Here is a 6329-nt window from a genome sequence, read left to right on the forward strand (position 1 = left end):
ATAAGACAATTCATATATTTCATCATTGTGTGAGCAGTAACACTTATAGATAAAATTACAATAGCATAGGATTATCTGACTGGGAATTGATGTTATAGAAATGTATTTTTATTGACATAAAAAGTTGTCATACATATTTTCTGAAAAAGAGGTTATACAGAACTTTTACATAAAATATATCCATGTATGCCTAATGTATTTGTCTCACAGTATACACCTTCATATAGCCTCATTCTTTTTTTTTAAACACAATTACTTTATTTGTATTTATTTATTTATTTTAATACTTAGACGTTTATCATTTATATCCCTTACACTGTGTGAACCCCCCTGCCCCCATCCACTATCCTTCTGACATCGCACAGAGCCACTACATTTCCACTGTCTCTATTCCTAACGCTGTACTCCGCTTCTTGTAAGTATATACATACATATATATATATTTGTATGTATATATATTGTAGTTGGCATTCATCATTGTTCAGCTTCAGGTGTACAGTGCAGTGATCAGGCATCTACATCATCCCTGAGGTGGTCTCCCAAATGGGACACGTGTCCATTGGATACCCTACAAAATCTTTACAACATTATTGATTACTTCCCCAAATTAATTTTCAGAACACCGTGGCCATCTTGTGATTACCGACTGTTTTCTAATCCCCTCACCTTCCCCCTTATCCCCACCCCCCCGCCCATCTAGCAACCCTCAGTTTTTCCTCTATGTCTCCAAAAATGTTTCTGATTAGTTCATTCACTTATTATTTTCTTTAGATTCCACGTATAAGTGATATCATATTGTATTTGTCTTTCTCTGTCTGACTTATTTCACTTAACATAATGTTCTCTAGGTTCATCCATGTTGTTGCAAATGGTAAGATTTCTTTCTTCTTTATGGCTGCTTAATACTCCATTGTATAAATGCACCACAGTGTCTTAATCCAGTCATCTACCAGTGGGCATTTCAGTTGTTTCCATGACTTGGCTATTGTGTATAGTGCTGCAATAAACAGGAGTGCATAAAGATTTTTGAATTGCAGTTTTGGATTTCTCCAGATAGATACCTAGCAGTGGAATTGCTGGATCATAAGGTAGTTCCATTTTCAGGTTTTTGGGATACCTCCATATTGTTTTCCATAGTGGCTGCACCAATCTGCAATCCCACCAACAGTGCACAAGCATTCCCTTTTCTCCACATCCGCGCCAGCACTTGTTTGTTGATTTATTGATGATAGCCATTTTGACTGGGGTGAGGTGGTATCTCATTGTGGTTTTTATTTGCATTTCTCTGATAATTAGTGAGGTTGAGCATTTCTTCATATGTCTGTTTGCCATCTGTATGTCCTTTTTAGAAAAATGTCTCTTCATGTCCTCTGCCCATTTTTTAATTGGGTTGTTTTTTGGAGTTGAGTTGAGTGAGTTTTTTATAAATTTATGATATTAACCCCTTATCAGAAATATCATTGGCAAATATCTTTTCCCATTCAGTAGGATCCCTTTTTGTTTTATTGATGGCTTCCTTTGCTGTGAAAACACTTTTTAGTTTGTTGTAATCCCACGTTTATTTTTTCTCACTTCCCTCACGCAAGGGGATATATCAGTAAAAATGTTACTCTGGGTAATGTCTGTGAAGTTTCTTCCTATATTTTCTTCTAGGAATTTTATGGTTTCAGATCTTACATTTAAGCCTTTAAGCCATTTTGAATTTATTTTTGTATGTGGTGTAAGGAGGTGGTCCAGCTTCATTTTTTTGCATGTGTCTGTCCAGGTTTCCCAGCATCATTTATTGAATAGACTGTCTTTACCCCAGCATACATTCTTGCTTCCATTGTCGTAGATTAAATAGCCATATAGACATGGATTTATTTCTGGACTCTCTATTCTGTTCCATTGATCTATGCGTCTGTTTTTATGCCAGTACCATGCTGTTTTGATTATTGTAGCCTTGTAGTATAATTTGATGTCAGGTATCATTATACCTCCCACTTTGTTCTTATTTCTCAAGATTGCTGTGGCTATCCAGGGTCTTTTATGGTCACAATTACTTGATTGATTTCTTACAATCAAAGTAATGCTAGTAATGTCAACTAGCATTACTTCCACTCATACATCATTAAAAACCAAAGGATATGTCCTTGGTATTTTCAAATGATGCATTATACAATAAACAAAAAAATGTTAGAACTTAAAATGCACCCTGCTTGATTATGTAAACTGGTAAATTTTTTTTAAAAGCGTAACTAAGAATTTTGTTCTTCATGAAATGGAAATTTAAATATTTCTCCTGATAGTCTTGAGGTTATCATTATGTTATGAATAGTGCAAAGTGTGGCACACAGAGTTTTATCTAGAAAGGTGTGTCTTACACATCTCATTAAACAAATGAAATGTGCATAACAAAATGCATACAGTCAATGCATGATAGAAAGCATGTTTGAAATCCAAGGCAGCCCCTCAGGCCATCATATTATTTAGGTTTTGCATTATCATTGATGGCATTATAGATTAATTACACATAACATACTTTTACACATTTTAACCCTGAACATAAGAAAAATAACAGTTGCTTGAAAAAATTATTCCAGGTAACCATTTGGTTTGTATCAGGAGAAAGTGAACCTCCAAGGGTTTAGTGTCTGCCAAGTCTGGAGTCCCTAGCTGAAGTCAGTAAATCAGAAATCTGACATATTTCACAGTGACTGTTTCCCAAGTCCTGGCAGTGCCTCTTCTCCACAGTATGCCAGATGGTGAAGCATCTCCAGGATTACCCTTGGGTGTGGTTTGCCCCCCACCTTTTTTTTTTGCTGGGTTTTCTGTGTTATTTCCTCATCTCACCTCTTCTATGGCCTTCCATTTTAATTATTCATAAGTCCTTTCAGAATATCCTCAGAGAGCTCCATAAGGGGAAGTTCTGGAGAAGGAAAATCCAAGGGAGGAAGATTGGGTATTGGAATATCCTTGACTTTACTAGTATTTGCTGCAAACTTCTGACAGGTTGAAGAGGATGTAGCAGTTTCTGAATGTGGTGGCAAGCTTCATAACTCTGACTTTTCTACAAAGTCAGCATCTACATCCAGTTTCTTTTATATTGGGCCTTTCAGTAGTCTGGCCTTTTCAGCCTTTAGTTGTTCATTTTCTTTTCTTAATCTTTCTTTTTTTTTTTAATTAAATTTATTGGGGTGACAATTGTTAGTAAAATTACATAGATTTCAGGTGTACAATTCTGTATTACATCATCTATAAATCCCATTGTGTGTTCACCACCCAGAGTCAGTTCTCCTTCCATCACCATATATTCGATCCCCCTTACCTTCATCTCCCACCCCCCACCCCCCACCCCCCTTACCCTCTGGCAACCACTAAACTATCTTTCATTCTCAGCCACAAGGAATTCCACATGCCTCTTTAAATCTGCAAGATTTTGTTTGCCTGCTCCTCTATAATTGTTTTATCATCTTTTGGGGCTTTGCTTTCAATGCATGGCTCTGTTGGCTCACTCTTCTGCTGAAGTAAAAAGAATAGTGTGTCTGGATCCCTGTCAAAGACCCCCTGAATTTCAGGCAGGTGTTTCTGGGCGGAAAGGCTGTGCTTCTGAGAGAGAAGGAGGCTCTGGCCTTCTGCATCCTCCGCAGAGGGTCTGTGAGATGCCTGAAGCTGGGCAACTGCATTCTTGTCCGTGCTCTGCTGGGCTTTCAGTCTTTCCCTCCGCTTTGCACGCTTCCACCTCTCCTGTATGAGGAAGAGGTGCTTCACGTAGCTATTCCTTTGCGGTTCCAGTGATAAGTGAACCTGCTCAGACGGTGTCAGCTTCATGGCTTCAGAAAGATACGCTGCAGCCTTTTTGTGACAAGAAATAGCCTCTTTGTATTTCCCTGCAGCTAATAAACGATCTGCTCTTCTGCTCTGTTGATGAGCTAGGTTTAGAGGTCCTTCCATTACTTCCATAGACCCAGGAATGAGAGGCGGCCGGAGGAAGGGGAGCGATGGCGCTGAAGCACATGGAGAACAGCAGGGGAGCGTGAAGCAGCTGCGGGGTCAGAAGCCCCTCTCCTCACCCCAGGAGCAAGCGGAGGGGGCAGAGGGCCATATACTCTCATTCTTGTACTCCGCTCCCCACCCCCACCACACAGACACAGAACTTTCTTTTTTTTTTTTTTTCCTAGTCCACCACCTTTAATCTCAAGGACAAAGGTGAGGTGGAAACAAGCTCTAGATCTGGAGGCAGAGCTCTGCACTCCTACTGTTGTCTAGCTGTGTGCCTTTGAGCTCCTGCCACCGTAGATGCTCTCCAAGGTCCTTTCCAAGCTTCAAGTCTGATTTGATACGGATCCCCTTTTATCAAATTGGCGTTAATCATTATTGGGTTAATTTCCCGAGGGCTCTTTTTTAGCGATCCTAAATCCGAATCCAAGTAGATATGGGGCTTACAGCTTTAAAAAACTATCTCTGATGGGATACACTTGTAATGACTGACTTCGTATTCCAAACAGCTTTCCACATTCTCTTTTTAAAACATGAATTTTCTTTTGTTTAAATCTAATTCCAAATGATCTGATTCAGTGAATGGATTTGTTGCATTAAGTTTTAAATTGCATTCTGAGTTTTGGGGTCCTATCTGTAATTAATTTTTTTTTACTTTGACTTTATTTATTTATTTATTTAAATTTATTTTTTAAATTTATTGGAGTGACAATTGTTAGTAAAATTACATAGATTTCAGGTGTACAATTCTGTATTACATTATCTATAAATCACATTGAGTGTTCACCATCCAGAGTCAGTTTTCCTTCCATTACCATATATTTGACCCCCTTACCCTCATCTCCCACCCCCCACCCCCCTTACCATCTGGTAACCACTAAACTATTGTCTGTGTCTATGAGTTTCTGTTTCTCATTTGTTTGCCTTGTTCTTTTGTTTTTTTTTTGTTTATATACCACATATTAGTGAAATCACATGGTTCTCTGCTTTTTCTGTCTGACTTATTTCACTCAGCATTACACTCTCAAGATCCATCCATGTTGTCACGAATGTTCCTATATCAACTTTTCTTACCGCCGAATAGTATTCCATTGTGTATATATACCACAACTTCTTTATCCATTCATCTATCGAAGGACATTTTGGTTGTTTCCATGTCTTGGCCACCGTAAACAAAGCTGCAATGAACATTGGGGCACACGTGTCTTTATCTCTAAATGTTTTCAGATTTTTTGGGTAGATACCCAGGAGAGGGATTGCTGGGTCATATGGCCATTCTATTCGTAATTCTTTGAGGAACCTCCACACTGCCTTCCATAACGGCTGCACCAGTCTGCATTCCCACCAACAGTGTATGAGGGTTCCTTTTCTCCACAGCCTCTCCAACACTTGTTACTATTTGTCTTGTTGATGATAGCCATTCTGACTGGGGTGAGGTGATATCTCATTGTGGTTTTTATTTGCATTTCTCTGATGATTAGTGATGTTGAGCATTTTTTCATATGTCTATTTACCATTTGTATGTCCTCTTTGGAGAAATGTCTCTTCAGGTCCTCTGCCCATTTTTCAATTGGGTTGTTTGGTTTTTTGTTGTTGAGTTGCATGAGTTCCTTGTATATTTTGGATATTAGCCCTTTATTGGAGTCGCTGTTTGCAAAAATCATCTCCCATTCAGTTGGTTACCTCTTTATTTTGTTGGTGGTTTCTTTTGCTGTGCAGAAGCTTTTAAGTTTGATATAGTCCCACTCATTTATTTTAGCTTTCACTTCCCTTGCCTTTGGAGTCAAATTCGTAAAATGCTCTTTGAACCCAAGGTTCATAAGTTTAGTACCTATGTTTTCTTCTATGCGGTTTATTGCTTCAGATCTTATGCTTAGGTTTTGATCCATTTTGAATTAATTTTGGTACATGGTGACAGATAGCAGTCCAGTTTCATTCTTTTGCACGTGGCTTTCCAATTCTGCCAGCACCATTGATTGAAGAGGCTGTCTTTTCTCCGTTTTATATTTTTTGCTTTTTTGTCAAAAATTATCTGTCCATATTTATGTGGCTTTATTTCTGGATTTTCAATTCTATTCCAATGGTCTGTGTGTCTGTTTTTCGGCCAATACCATGGTGTTATTTTTGACCTGCAGTACAAGCTAAAGTCAGGGAGTGTGATACCTCCAGCATTGGTCATTTTTCTTAGGATTCCTTTGGCTTTTCAGTCTTTCGCGGTTCCATACAAAGCTAATGATTTTTTTGTTCTATTTCTTTAAATAATGCTATTGGGATTTTGATGGGGATTGCATTAAATCTGTATATTGCTTTGGGTAATACAGCTAATTTAACTACGTTGATTCTTCCAATCC

At 38.3% G+C, this 6329-nt stretch overlaps 1 pseudogene; it reads right to left on the minus strand.

Moving 5' to 3' along the window:
* Positions 1–2852: 2852 nt before the first annotated feature.
* Positions 2853–3942, minus strand: LOC109439115 (nuclear receptor-binding factor 2; annotated as a pseudogene).
* Between the last annotated feature and the right edge of the window lie 2387 nt (positions 3943–6329).

Source organism: Rhinolophus sinicus, chromosome X, assembly GCF_036562045.2.
Source record: "Rhinolophus sinicus isolate RSC01 chromosome X, ASM3656204v1, whole genome shotgun sequence".
In the NCBI taxonomy this organism is placed as follows: Eukaryota; Metazoa; Chordata; class Mammalia; order Chiroptera; family Rhinolophidae; genus Rhinolophus; species Rhinolophus sinicus.